The 14,998-nt window shown below is 45.2% G+C and overlaps 1 non-coding gene and 1 pseudogene across 1 annotated transcript; one reads left to right on the forward strand and one right to left on the reverse strand.

Annotated features, from left to right (window-relative positions):
• The window catches only part of LOC100962012, a 21,040-nt pseudogene extending 14,734 nt beyond the window's left edge, over window positions 1-6,306 (reverse strand).
• LOC111723164 lies at window positions 3,407-3,550 on the forward strand. Its single transcript, XR_002771762.1, has one exon. It is a non-coding gene; the product is annotated as a U4 spliceosomal RNA (small nuclear RNA).
• Window positions 6,307-14,998: the final 8,692 nt, after the last annotated feature.

Raw genomic sequence — 14,998 nt, forward strand, 5'->3', positions numbered from 1 at the left:
AAAAAAAAAAATGTAAACTGAGCAGAGGATTTCAGTTCCTGGTCTGGGACATGTGGAGCTCGGAAGTCACCCACCACTCTAATAAAAACAAGTGAAAACTGAACAAACTGAAAAATCAGCTCTTCTTAGATCTGTAAGACCAGTGAGGTCATAGGGCAAGCCACTGCCTGCCAGGGTAGAGAGACAGACAGAGACTCACAACTTTCCATGGCAGCAACCTGTGGGCTGGAACCTCTGGGGGAGGCAGCGCAGAGGAAGGGAAGCCTGACAATGAGCGACGAGAGCAGGAGGCTCAGTGAGCAGAGTGTGACAGTCACACACTCCACAGTAAATATTAGAGATTGTGCTTCTGGCAGGGAGAAGGAAACAGGAACTGTTTTGAAATACGGTCATGTGCCCCATAAGGACATTTTGATCAATGACAGACCATATATATGACCATGGTCCTGTAGGATTATAACACCATATTTTTACAGTACCTCTTCTATGTTTAGATGTGTTTGGACACACGAATACTTGCCCCTGAGTTACAATTGCCTGCAGTACTCAGTGCAGTTCCGTGCTGTGCAGCCTTGATTCCTGGGAGCACCAGGCTATGCCCCCGTACTGTGCTTCCAGTACTGTGCATGCGTGTGATGATGCTCCCACGATGACAAAATCGCCTCATGGTCTCGGAACATATCCCCATATCCCCATCATTAAGCCATGTGTGACTGTACACAGAGGGTTTGGCTTTTTTTTCTTAACAAGCTGCGCCCTTAGGGGAAAGTAGTTAGCTAGTTAACCGAACTGACCTGGGGATGGGTAAATAGCCATCTCAGCTAGCTCTAACCTTCCACGTAGAGCAAAGGAAATGCCCAACTCCAGCCCACTCGAGCTATCATGTCCCACCTAAATGAGGGGGGTGAACTGAGGACCACAGGCTACCTTCGACACCAAGAGGCACAGGCTGTCTGCAAGAGGCCTGATCACAAGAGTAGAGGACATTTCTTTCCCCTCACATCCTACCATCACATCACTAAAGCCTATATCTAGCAGTTGCTTTTACTCAGTACATTTTGTCTAGCAAAAAAAAAAAAAATTACAAGTCATTTTCAAAGGGCAGCCTGTAGCTCAGTGGTTAGGGTGCTGGCCACATGCTCTGGAGCTGGTGGGTTTGAACCCGGCTGGGCCAGCTAAACAAACAAACAAAAAAATAGTTGGGCATTGTGGCAGGTGCCTGTAGTCCCAGTACTAGGGAGGCTGGGGCAAGAGAATTGCTTGAGTCTAAGAGTTTGAGATTGCTGTGAGCTATGCTGCCATAGCACTCTACAAAGAGTGACACAGTGAGACTCTATCTCCATTAAAAAAAAAAGTCATTCTAAAAAGGCAAAAACCATAGTTTGAAAAGACAGAGAAAGCCCCTAAATCAGACTCAGATATGGCAGGGACATTGGAATTGCCAGACCAGATGAATAGTTTGAATTTTTTCAAACTCTGATTAATGTGCCCAGGGCAGACAACACGCAAGAACAGATGGGTGATGGAAGTGGAGAGGTGGAAAATCTAAGAAAGTGTCAAAAAGAAATGCTGCAGATTGAAAGCAGAAGTGAAGAATGTCTTTGATGGGCTTATTAGTAGACTGAACACAGATGAGAAAGAATGTCTGAGTTTGAAGATATCTCAGCAGAAATCTCCAAAACTGAAAAGCAAGGAGAAAAAGTCTTTAACCCCACTCCTCAGAAGATCTAAGAACTATGGGATAACTGTATATATAATGGGAATACTGAGAGAGAAAGGAGCAGAAGAAATATTTGAAATAATAATAATTGGGAACTTCCTCCAAATTAATGTCTGACTCAAAATGACAGACCCAGGAAGCTCAGAGAACACGAAGCAGAAAAAATGCAAAAAACCCTATACCTAGCCATATTTTTTTCAAACTACAGAAAGTAAAGGTAAAGAAAAATAATGAAAGAAGCCAAAGAGGGAAAAGACAACTTCTCTCCAGAAACAAGGCAAACAAGAAAAGACTGCAAGAAATATTTAAAGTGTTGAAAGAAAAAATCCACCAACTTGGAGCAGGTGCAGTGACTCACACCTGTGGCTCAAGGAGTAGGGCACCGGCCCCATATACCAAGGGTGGCAGGTTCAAGTCAGCCCTGGCCAAAACTGCACAAAAAAAGCAAATAAAAAAAGATTAAAAAATAAATACAAATAAAAATAGCCAATAGCCGGGCATTGTGGTGGGTGCCTGAAGTCCCAGCTATTGGGAGGTTGAGGCTAGAGAATCACGTGAACCCAAGAGTTTGAGGTTGCTGTGAACTATGACTGTACTGTACTCAACCAGGGCGACATAGTGAGACTCTGTCTCAAAAAATGGGGGCGAGACACAACTACAACAGCAACCTTACCCAACAAATGTAAAGACTATAACCTAAATGGTTGTATCCTCATATTAATCTAAAATTTAAAACATAAACAAAAATTAAAAGATTTAAAGATGGCTCGGCACCTGTGGCTCAAGCGGCTAAGGCGCCAGCCACATACACCTAAGGTGGCGGGTTCGAATCCAGCCCGGACCCGCCAAACAACAATAATGGCTGCAACTAAAAAATAGCCTGGTGTTGTGGCGGGCGCCTGTGGTCCTAGCTACTTGGGAGGCTGAGGCAGGAGACTCGCTTGAGCCCAGGAGTTGGAGGTTGCTGTGAGCAGTGAAGCCACGGCACTCTACCCAGGGGCTCAGCTTGAGGCTCTATCTCAAAAAAAAAAAAAAAAAAAATTTAAAGATAAAAAATATTGTGAAGGAGAAATGTAGACTTTTTCAGAAAGTCAAACGATGGAAAAAGGGCAGTGTCTGCGGCTCAGTGAGTAGGGTGCCGGCCCCATATACTGAAGGTGGCGGGTTCAAACCCAGCCCTGGCCAAATTGCAAAAAAAAAAAAATAGCCGGGCGTTGTGGCAGGAGCTTGTGGTCCCAGTTACTCGGGAGGCTGAGGCAAGAGAATCGCCTAAGCCCAGGAGTTAGAGGTTGCTATGAGCTGTGTGACGCCACGGCACTCTACCAAGGGCAATAAAGTGAGACTCTGTCTCTAAAAAAAAAAAAAAGATGGAAAAAGCTATGCCATGCAAACCAAAAGAGAGCTGGAGTGGCTATATTAATATCAGACAAAATAGGTTTTAAGAAATAACACTAGAAACAAAGACATTTTCATAAGAATAAAAAGCATTTATAATAAAGGTCAATAAACCAAGAGAATATAACTATCGTAATTTATGGAGAGCAAACTGATAAAATTGAAATAGATAGAACAAGACAGGAAATGAGTAAGGATGTAGAACGTCCTCCTGTTTGATCTACTGACCAGTGCAAACCACTTCACCAGATGACAGCAGAATATACATTCTCTTTAAGCACATTTAAAATATTCTTCATGCAGTGTAAGTATTAAAGCCAATGAGGTTTTTATCTGAGGCAAGATTACTGCTAAAGGAAAACTTTTCCCAACTACCCTACACCGACAACTTGCAACGTAGATGGCATTGGCAATTTTTGACAGTCACTATGGAGACGGAATAAAAAATAAAATAGGATGAGAAAAAGGCAAGTCTCAATACATATAAAAAGATGGAAATAGATTTTCTGACCACAGTGGGATTAAATTAGAGATTTAAAAAAGTAGAAAATTTAGGAATTCCATAAATATTTAGAAACTTTTTTTTTTTTTTTTTTTTTTTGAGACAGAGTCTCACTCTGTTGCCCAGGCTAGAGTGCTGTGGTGTCGTCATAGCTCATAGCAACCTCAAACACTCTGGCTCAAGCAGCTCTCTTGCCTCAGCCTCCTGAGTAAATAGGACTACAGGAATATTTGGAAATTAAACAATAGGCTTTTAAATGCCTCATGGGTTAAAGGAGAAATCACAAGGAATGAATTTTCTGAAGGGTCCTTGTATCTGCCCCAGTCTTGCAGTCTCAGCAAGGTTAAATAACTTGTCTCCTGCTAGTAAGCAGTTGACTGGAAACTCACACAGAGCATCTGTCCAGCCCAGAGACCAACACCTTGAACATTTACTCCCCTAAAGCTGTGGACTGAATGTTTGTGTTTCCCCAAAATTTTTAAGTTGAAATCCTAGTCCCCAATATGATGATATTAGAAGTTGGGGCCTTTGGGAGGTAATTAGGTCATGAGGGTGGAGCCCTCACAGATGGGATTTGTGCCCTGTACACATAGGAAGAGACAGGAGAGCTTGCTTCATCTCTCTCTGCTCTCCACCACATGAGGACATAAGAAGATGACCACCCACAAACGAGGAAGCAAGCTCTCTTCAGACACCAGATTTGCTGGTACCTTGATCTTGAACTTCCCAGCCTCCAGAACTGTGTTAAATGTCTCTTGTTGAAGCCACCCAGTCTCTGGTATTTTTGTTACAGCAGCCCAAACAGACTATGATGCCAACTGAGGCTATGGAATAATATCTGAGTAAAAATCCTGCAACAAGATTCTGTTTCTCCTTATTCCCACCCCCTAAAGACTGGCTTATTAATAACACATAAAATCCATGCGAGGGGCTCAAGAACCTCGACTCTTCATAGAAATTCATTTTTCCCCAAGAAGAAAGCTAGAGATGACAGAAATGAATGTAAGTGATGTTTAATTTAATGTTCCAATTCACAACTCATAATATTATTTCATTAGAGCTTATCCTTCAAAATGTCTCATAGCCAGGAACGAATTATTATTTAACTAGGTGTTCAAACCACACTTCAGAAGGCCCCATTCATAATACATCACAATATTCTCAGAACCAGAATGTGGGTATTCGGGGCATTTTCTTTGTCCTGCTTTTCACTGCAGCAGTTTCTCAAAGCCAGCATGCTGCGTGTTGGCACTCAATGTCCTCAGTCAGAAAGCGGGTCACAGACCCACAGTGGGCACATTTATACTGCCAGGACAGAGAGATGTGCACCCCTAACCTTTGATTCTCAGGTGCAGAAGCTGAAGTCCAGCAAGTGAAAGTGGATATACGATTCAGGAGGCAGTTCTATGCTTGCCTAGGAGCACGGGCTTTGGGGGTTGAGCTCTAGCTCTGCTGCTATGTGTCCCCCCAAGCCTTCCTGACCTCTGTGAGATGAGGATGGTCAAGTCCACCTTATATAAAGGACTGCGGGGAGGGGATGGAGATGATGTGGGGTGGAGCCGGGAAGAGGGCCTGGCATTGTGATTAGTGAGTGTTGTTCTTAGTGTGTGGCATGGCTGGTATTAGAGCTTTGATTTCTGGGTTCCCACCCCAACATCCTGAGCTCTTTCTCTCCCTGCATTGAGCCAAGTCGGCTCTTCCCCACCTTAGTTCATCTGTACCCTTCCAGCTGCTTGGTCCCTGAATCTTGAGGCCATCTCCTTTTGTTCCCCATCAGCAAGTCTACTGGCTCTGCCCTCAGAATATGTCCAGGATCCAAACATTTCTCACATGGGGCTCCCAGCATCCTGCAGCTCCTGAGTGGCCTCCCTGCTTATGCCTTGGCTTGGCTGCAGTCCCTCCCTTGCTACTCAGCAACCAGAGGGATCCCATTAAAATGTGAGATCACTTTCTGCTTCTGCTTGAAGCCCTCTAAGGAAAACAGTTTGGCAGTTGCTAAACCTATGGCCAGATGGTACCTTGACCCAGAAGGGCTGGGAGAGTCTGAAAGACACAGGGAGAAAGTTGGATTTCAGAGCTGAGCTTGCAGAGGCCTAGGCTGCCAGCTGCTTCCAGGCCCGCAGAGCAGCATCAGTCTCTAGCCGGCCTCTAGGCAAGGGAATGGAAGTAAGGCCCGGGCTCCAAGGCCAAGAGTGAGATCTGGGCTTACCCTTCTGTCAAGTGTCTGCTCCCGAGAGCCCCGGGGCCACACTTGTCTCCCCAGCCCTCGGGAAAGAGAAAGGGAATCTGGCTTCCCACCAACCTACAATCCAGCAGGCAGATTTAATCAGAGCCCTTGGCAGGCGATTGCGCTGAAAGGCTGGCTGTTCCTGTACCAAGGACCTCCGAGAGGAGGGAAAGCAGCAGCTGAGCAGGAGGGACACAGCAGAGCCATGGGCTGGTGACGTTTCTTTGGAGATGGGGAGAGCTGATGTCAAGAATACAGGAAAGGAGATTCTTAAAGGCTCAGAAAAGAAATCTTCAAACTTCTCTAAGGATTTTTTTCTCTTTTTTTGAGATAGAATCTCACTCTGTGGCCTTGGGTAGAGTGTCATGGTGTCATCATAACTCACAGCTGGTAGGTTGGTCGGAGGCACTCCAAAAACAGAACAAGCATAGGCCACTCCACTTTGAGCATAAGGTACTCCATCTTGGCTGTTCAGTGACCTTTGCTGAAACCATCCCCTTCTGGGACCCAGGCAGAAGAAAGGAGGAGCTAGCGAACACAATGGCTCCAGGGGGCTAAACCTTAAACGAACAGAACAGTCTCAGCAGGAAGCCAGCTGGAACAGAACCTGGCAACAGTCACTAGCACACCAAAGAAACACTCTCCCCTCCTACCCTAGCTAAAACCTTTAAAGGATAAGCACTCTAGCTCTTCGCAGCTGACATCTACTGAGTCTCAGCCACCTTCGCCAAGGTGCCAAATAAACTGTAGCTATTGCTGGACACCGGCTTTGTGACTTGATTGAGTCCACTACCTTACAACAGCAACCTCGGTCTCTTGGGTTCAAGAGATCCTCTCGCTTCAGCCTCCCAAGTAGCTGGGACTATAGGCGCCCACCTCCAACGCCTGGCTAGTTTTCCTATTTTTACTAGAGATGGGGTCTCGCTCTTGCTCAGGGTGGTCTTGAACTCCTGAGCTCAGGCAATCAATAAGCCTTGGCCTCTCAGAGTGCTAGGATTACAAGTGTGAGTCACCGTGTCTGGCTTTCTCTAAGGATTTGATGGACCGTGTGACCAGATTTTCCTCATGCTTCAGTTAGTTATTGCAGCATACACAAATCACCTCAAAACCCAGGGGCTTGGAACAATAACCATTTGTTATTACTCACAAGTCTACAGGTCACTCGGGTGGTTTGTCTTGCCTTGACCGGGCTTGATTATGCATGTGCCATCAGCAGCAGGATCTGCGGATCTTAGCTGGGTGTCGGTCAGCTGTCGGCTGTTCTGGATGGCCTAGAACCAGTTGGGAGAACCAGTAGGGGTGCCCATCAGTCCTCCCAGCTTCTGAGGGTGCAGCACTAAGGCTGTTATTTTGCCCCATCAACGCCCACTCTATTCCTTTCAGTTTTAAATAACCATTTACAATTTCCACAGGACAAGTCCCTTGACTTCCCATTTACCTTTCCCTTTTTACTCTCATTCTCTGACGAATCCTTCCCATCTTCTTTGCTATCTTTTGTTTCACCGTAACTTTTCCCTTGGGAAGTGGCTCTGAGGTTAGTAGCTATAGCTGAGACTGGCCAGAATCCAACCCGGCCTGGTCCCGTGTCAGGATCCACTGTCACTCTTCCTTACTCTCCTTTAGCAATAGGTAAATAAGTAATAAGGAATTGGATGTTTTCCTTTTTATTTGTTACTTTACATTTCCTTATGTATTTAGCAAGTTAGAGTCATCATTTCTAAATTCCACTGATAACTTTTACTTTTAGTAACCAATCATAACAAACCTGCCATTCCATGCCATGGGTGGCCCCATGATTATATCCAGGAATTGAACGTTTTTCAGTCTCTGCCTCGATGTCCTTTCTCTTGCGAAGACACACATTTCAAGACTCTGTATTGTTCTAATGGATGTCACTTTGCTTAACCCTGCGTGAAATTAGCCAATTCAAGGTTTGAGAGCCAGGTCCTCTGGACCACTAAGTCTGCCCAACATTCTGACACCACCTGCCAGGATGTGGTCCAACTATAAGGGCACTGTCTCAGGATTGCCCTCACTTCTAATCCAACTGCGTTCAGGTGGTTTCCAAAACCATCTTCAGGTTTAAAAGAAAACTTTTTGAAAACTTTTTTTTTTTGAGACAGAGCCTCAAGCTTTCACCCTGGGTAGAGTGCTGTGCTATCACATCTCACAGCAACCTCCAACTCCTGGGCTCAAGCAATTCTCTTGCCTCCATCTCCCAAGTAGCTGGGACTACAGGTGCCCGCCACAATGCCTGGGGTTTTTATGGTTGCAGCAGTTATTGTTGTTTAGCAGGCCCAGGCTGGTTTCGAACCTGCCAGTTTTGGTGTATGTGGCTGGCACCCTAACCACTGAGGTACAGGCGCCAGGCCCCACTTCAGTCGTTTTTAAGTGTATAATTCAGCAGCATTAAGTATGTTTACAGTGTTGGGTGATCATCACCATGATCTGTTTCCTAGCATTGGTGAATAGGTACGTAAAGTTCTGGTAAAGTAGACCTCCAGTTCCCCTTTTGTATTCTCAGATAGCTCCATGTCCGTGTCCTTGTCATGACAGATTGGAACATGTGACTCCGTGCGTGCCTCCTTGCTTGGTGGCAGTCTGCCGCTCTAGACTGAAAACGCAGTGGGGTAGGACGTGTCTGGTCTTGCTCAGCCTCGTATCCCCAGCACCAGCACCAGGAGTGGCACAGAGCAGGCGCTCAGGAAAGAGTTGTCCAGAAGTATAGACTATGTCTATTATACATCAATAAATCTGGGGGGAAATTACTATAGACTGGAAAAAAAAAACACAAATATGCAGGCAGAAGAGATGCTTTGTTGAGTTCCTTTTTGGACATGGGTGTTAGGCTGGTGATGTTGTGCCAAAATCCAGGTAGAGATAAGCAGGAGACATCTGGAAATGAGTCTGAGACTCAGGGGAGAGATTAGGTTTGGATATAAAAATCTGAGAGTTACCAACACTTAATAGGAGGATGGAAGTAAGAAGAGGGTCCGGAGCAGACCACAGTGGAGTCCAGCGTTTAATAGGATTTACTTCCTCCTCCGTAGTCAATCTTTTTTTCTTTTGAGACAGAGTCTCATTTTGTTGCCCTCGGTAGACAGCCATGGCATCATAGCTCACAGCAACCTCAAACTCTTGGGCACAAGCCATCCTCTTGTGTCAGCCTCCCAAGTAGCTGGGACTATAGGCGCCTGCCAGAACACCTGGCTATTTTGTTGTTGTTGTTGTTGTTGCAGTTGTTGTTTAGCTGGCCTGGGCTGGGTTCAAAACCGCCAGCCTTGGTGTATGTGGCTGGCACCGTAATCACTGTGCTACAGGCGCCAAGCCACATCCGGCTATATTTTAGAGATAAGGTCTTGCTCTAGCTCAAGCTGGTCTTGAATTTCGTTGCTCAAGGGATCGACCCCCCTTGGCCTCCCAGAGTGCTGGGATTATAGGTGTGAGCCTCCTCACCCTGCCCAGTCAATCACTGGACTTCAAGTACACTACTGCTGTCCCCCAGGCCGCTCAGAGGGTTGGCATATGACACAACCACAGAGGACACATTTCTTTTCTTTTTCTAAATTTATTTGGAGACAAAGTCTCATTCTGTCACTCATACCCCGAGTAGCTGGGACTACAGGCACCCGCCACAACATCTGTCTATTTTTTTGTTGCAGTTTGGCCGGCTCCGGGTTTGAACCCACCACCTTCAGTATATGGCGCCAACGCCCTACTCACTGAGCCGCAGATGCCACCCCTCTTTTTTCTTTTTTGAGGCAGAATCTCACTCTGTCATCCTGGGCAGAGTGCTGTGGTGTCATCATAGCTCACAGCAACTTCAAACTCTTAGGCTCAATCAATCTTCTTGCCTCAGTCTCCCAGCTAGCTTGGACTACAGGCGCTCACCACAACACCTGGCTTATTTTCCTCTTTTTAGTAGAGACAAGGTCTCAATTTTGCACAGGCTGGTCTTGAACTCCCAAGGTCAAGCAATCCACCTGCCCGCACCTCCCAGAGTGCTAGGATTGCAGGTGTAATCCACCACACTGGGCCTTCTCTTTAGCTTTTTAAACAGCTTATGAATTGTCAGAAATTCTCTTCCATGAAATATGCCACAGATCACAGAATAGCAGCTCTCCTGAATATCTTGATCATCAAATAGCAAATTACAACTCCGCTTAATCAGTATGTAAAAATCTCACTCTTTTCCAGTTCTTTTTCTAGTCATAAATAGATCTTTGTTTGTTGTCTATACTTAAGATCAAATTAGGCATGTCTTGAAGCAAATGCCTTATTTTATTTTATTTTTTTGGAGACAGAGTCTCATTATGTTGCCGTCGGTAGAGAGCTGGCGTCATAGCTCACAGCAACCTCATACTCTTGGGCTTACGTGATTCTCTTGCCTCAGCTTCCCAAGTATCTGGGACTGCTGGTGCCTGCCACACAGCCCGGCCTTTTTTTTTTTTTTTTAGTAGTGATTGTTGTTTTTAGCAGTTCTGGGTGGGCCGGGTTTGAACCAGCCGGCTCTGGTGTATATGGCTGGTGTCCTAATCACTGAGCTATAGGCACTAAGCCACAAATGCCTTATTGTCTGTTGCTATTTGGTTTATTATTTTTGTGTAGTTGTCTGTGTGTTCAGAGCCGCAGCAGTGATCTGAGTGTCCTGACCTGGTTTTTTCCCCTTAAGAAATCATGGACTGTGTCAGGTACAGTGACAGAACAGCTTGGATTTTCTAGCACAGTTCTGTTGAAAATATATACCCTACAATAAGGTGATATGCCAAACTATACATTTTGGCTCAGAAAATGTGTTAAAACAGGAAAACTTGGTAGATTGCCTGGTGTGTTTACAACTAGGCACTTAGTATATGTTTTTTAGAAATAACAAAAAGCAACTTGAGCTTCTTAGCTGTGCCTAAAGCCTATAGGGCTCCTTTAGAAAGGATAATGTCTAAAGCCAACATTGTAAATATCTTATATTTATAGTCTATGTACCAATATAATAGCTTTTCAAAGATGGCTCTATTAGGAACAAATTTATCTGTGAACAACAGGAAGCCTGATGAATAGTGGCTTTTCCCTCCTCAAGACAAGTTCAAGGACAGATGGTCCCTGACTACCATAGTAGAATAGCTGTTCAGAATCACCACCATGGGGCGACCCGAGCTCCCTCTGCCTGTCCTTGCTGCCATCCTTAGTTACATTGGCCTTTGTCCTCTCACTTGTCCTCGTGGCTCCAACTTTCATGTGCCCAGGAAGAGGGTGGTTAGAGGGTGAAGCACAAGGGAGAAATGAAAGTTCTTGGTCCAACCCGTTGTCATTTTATTTAGAAGAGGAAGCCTTCTCCAGTGATTTCACCTACATCTCATTAACCATCTCCACCTGCAAGGGGGCAGAGAGATGGGGTGTGTAGCTTTTGCAGCTCCTGTGACAAAGTTAGGCAAAGATGAGAGAAAGGAAAGTGGGAACTTGCAGTGACAAACTTCAGACTTAAGAATAAATCAAACCCCCATTATTACATCTGCGTGTTCCTGTGAACAACATATCTTAAGCTAATTGACTTGTGCTGAGATTGATTTCTCTTTGCATAATTCTTAGAGAGATCTCACTTCCAAATTTCCCCTTCTGCTGTATAGGGCAACATGACTCTCTTCCCTCGTATGCTCTGTTTTATCAGCGAGAACTAGGAAAAGGACTGAAAATATTTTTAGATGCTAGTTCAGGTGATTGGGTAAATGAGATGTTTTTAGCCATGTGTCATTTCTTAAGTTTGTTTCTGGATTTTTCCTCAGTAGTGGCAAGAATTTTTTTGGTTGGCGAGCAACAGTACCAAAGGCAATGTCACCTGTCCTCCCACGCTTTTGTGCTGCTTGGTCACATTACATAAATAGTTGGTGTAAACACAAAGAGAACGCAAGCTTTGTAGGGAAGCCCTTGTCACTGAGAAGTGCTTTGTCTCCATCTGGTGGACAACCTTGTCTTTGCAACAAGGTTGCAAGCAGCTCTCCCGCCAGGCTGCACATCAGGACCACCAGTCGTGTTTGCAGGCAATCCAATATCCAGGCTCTCCTCAGACCAAGGAGAGGGTCCGTAATTTTTTAAAGCTCTATAGCCAACTTTAATGTGAAGTTAGGGTTAGGAACCAGTAAATTAGAAGAAACTCTATGTTAGGTTTAAATATCATAACAACCATTCCTTCTGTAAGACTACCATAACGTAGAAAGAACAATCTATGTAGGGAAGTGAAATAATCTTCCAAACATCCTTTTACAACTTCCATAGGGGAAATCATCAGGAGTTGCTAGAAATATAAGAAATCTAAATCTAGCTGGCGTGGTGGCTCACACTTGCAATCCCAGCTTTTTGGGAAGCTGAGGCAGGATAGTTTGAGCCCAGGAGTTTAAGACTGGACAATACAGTGAGACCTTGTCTTTAAAAACAAACAAAAATAAGGTGGCGCCTGTGGCTCAAGGAGTAGGGCGCCGGCCCCATATATCATGGATGGCAGGTTCAAGCCTGGCCCCGACCAAAACTGCAAAAATAAATAAATAAAATTTAAAAACAAACAAAAACAACTCCAACAGCTGGGTGCAGTATCTCGTACCTGTAATCCTAGCACTCTAGGAGGCTGAGGCAGGTGGATTGCCTGAGTTCATGAGTTTGAGACCAGTCTGAGCAAGAGCAAGACCCCTGTCTCTAAATGTAGCCAGGCGTTGTGGCCGGCACCTGTAGTCCCAGCTACTTGGGAGGCTGAAACAAGAGAATCACCTGAGGCCAAGAGTTTGAGGTTGCTGTGAGCTATGACCCACAGCAATCTACTGAGGGTGACAAAGTGAGACTCTGTCTCAAAACAAAAACAACGACAAAAAATCCAAATTGCTTCCTGTGCAACTCTCCCTGTGACGAGGCAGAATGTGCTGAGCAGAAAGACACTCACACATACACACAATCAGATGTGGCCCTGGGCAAAACTCTTCAAGTAGTTTCAATTTTATTTTGACACATTATGTGTCAATAGACAACTTTCTCACAGATCTTCTCATTTGATTCTCTCAAGAACCTGTTAAGGTGGGTATTCCATACGAGCAGGGCAGATGACAGGTGCAGTCTGGCTATTCTGGCCAGTCTGGGTCAGGCTGACCTGGGCTATTATGGAAATGAGGCTGGTTAAGACCCGCAAGTGGATTGTTTTCAAGACCTTGCTGGTGGGCAGTTTTGAGAACAGAGTTAATTAAGACCCTGGAGGTTTCCAAGAAGCTGCTGATGCTCCTCCAAGTTGTATATAAAACCCAGAGGCTGCACTCTCTGTGGCACCTGCAATCACCAGGATGAAGCCCAGTGTTTTGCTCAGGTCATTAATAAATTCCTTCTTTTTCTTGCTAAAGTCTTATTGTTTTCCTCAATTATTTTGGCAATTACCTCAAGCCATCTTCTAACATTTTGGTGAGCCAGCCAGAAGGAAGTGCATTTCTCTGATGTACTTTTGCTTTTAACTCTTGTCTTACTAGCGAGGATGTGCAGGTTGTTGCGTGGACGAGTGTTCCGGGGAGTGGTCTGGTTTCTGCTGTATGGCTGGCTGAGGCAGGGGTCACAGTAGGAGCGAGAATCTTCAGGTGGCTCTACTGTATCTGCTCTTACGTAGCTGGGCACATTCCTAGCAAATGGCTTCTTGGATTTACAGTGTCTTCCAGGACTTCATCTCTTCCCTTCCATTTTTACTAGAAGGTGGTCAGAATAGGAGTGCCAGCCATCTACCTGGTCAGGGCAAAGAGATTCATGTGCTTTCTGTCAGAGGGCAAGCCTCTTATCAAGCCTCTCCTAGTTGCCTCACTGGTTGGCTAGTTAAGACCTCTAGTGGCATTGGCAACACGGGAGTGGCCATCTCTCGCTTAGTGGGGTGGGAGATGCATGGAGCCTGTATCAGACCAATTGGGCCTTCAACTTAGCCTTCTCTTCCTTTACATGTTTATTTTTCCCATCAGTTTACCTTGGCCTAATAATCCCATCCATCCCTTTCTCATTTTCTTTCTCCCAGCACTGGTCCAGTCTCCTTGTTGAGGCTCCCACCCGAAGGTGGTTGGACCCCTGGAATGTATGCCAAAAACACCATTGGCTCACTGGTAGGAGACCATCTCTTGCAGACACATCCGAAGGGGACAGCAGGTGCTACTCTGGGGTGGCAGGGATAGCTGATTAGAGCCTGGGATGCTGGGCTCTCTAGACTTTTCATTTCCTCTTTCCAGATGGGTAACCAGCTGTCTGGTCACCAATTATCTGTCCCCTAATTTTTCTACTTGGAAATACTTTAATCCCCAGACTTTTTTTTTTTTTTTTTTTTGGAGAAAGAGTTTCACTCTGTCACTCTGGACTGAGTGATGTGGCATCACAGCTCATAGCAACCTCAAACTCTTGGACTTAAGCAATCTCTTGCCTCAGCCTCCCAAATAGCTGGGACTACAGGAGCCTGCCATATACTCAGTTAGGATTTTGTTTGTTTGTTTTTTAGAGATAGGGTCTCACTCTTGCTCAGGTTGTTTTTGGTATTTATTTATTTATTTATTTATTTTTTGAGATGGAGCCTCAAGCTATTCCCCTGGGTAGAGTGCCGTGGCATCACAGCTCACAGCAACCTCCCAACTCCTAGGCTCAAGCAAGCCTCCTGCCTCTGCCTCCCAAGTAACCGGGACCACAGGCGCCCTCCACAATGCCCGGCTATTTTTTGGTTGCAGCCATCATTGTTGTTTGGTGGGCCTGGGCTGGATTCGAACCTGCCATGTTAGGTGTATGTGGCTGGCGCCTTAGCCACTTGAACCACAGGTGCAGAGTCACTCAGGTTGATTTTGAACTCCTGACCTCAGGCAATCCACCCGCCTCAGCCTTCCAGAGTGCTGTGATTATAAGTGTGAGCCACCGTGCCTAACAAGTTGATCCCCAGACTCTTAAAAAGCATAGTTTGATTTTCTTTTGTAATACAGCTTGACCCCAATGTAATTTAGAAAATTCTCAACATTGACCACTTAATGGGACCTTAAACTATGATACATTGACAGCCTTAGCAGTTTTTGTAAGCATCTGGGGAAATGTCAGCGGTCCCATTTATCCAGGCATTTTTCCATCTCAGAGATCAACATGACCTATGTCACCCAAAGGCTAAATTCTTTTTTTTTTT

This window comes from Otolemur garnettii, unplaced genomic scaffold, assembly GCF_000181295.1.
Source record: "Otolemur garnettii isolate 467f Iridium unplaced genomic scaffold, OtoGar3 scaffold00008, whole genome shotgun sequence".
NCBI lineage: Eukaryota > Metazoa > Chordata > Mammalia > Primates > Galagidae > Otolemur > Otolemur garnettii.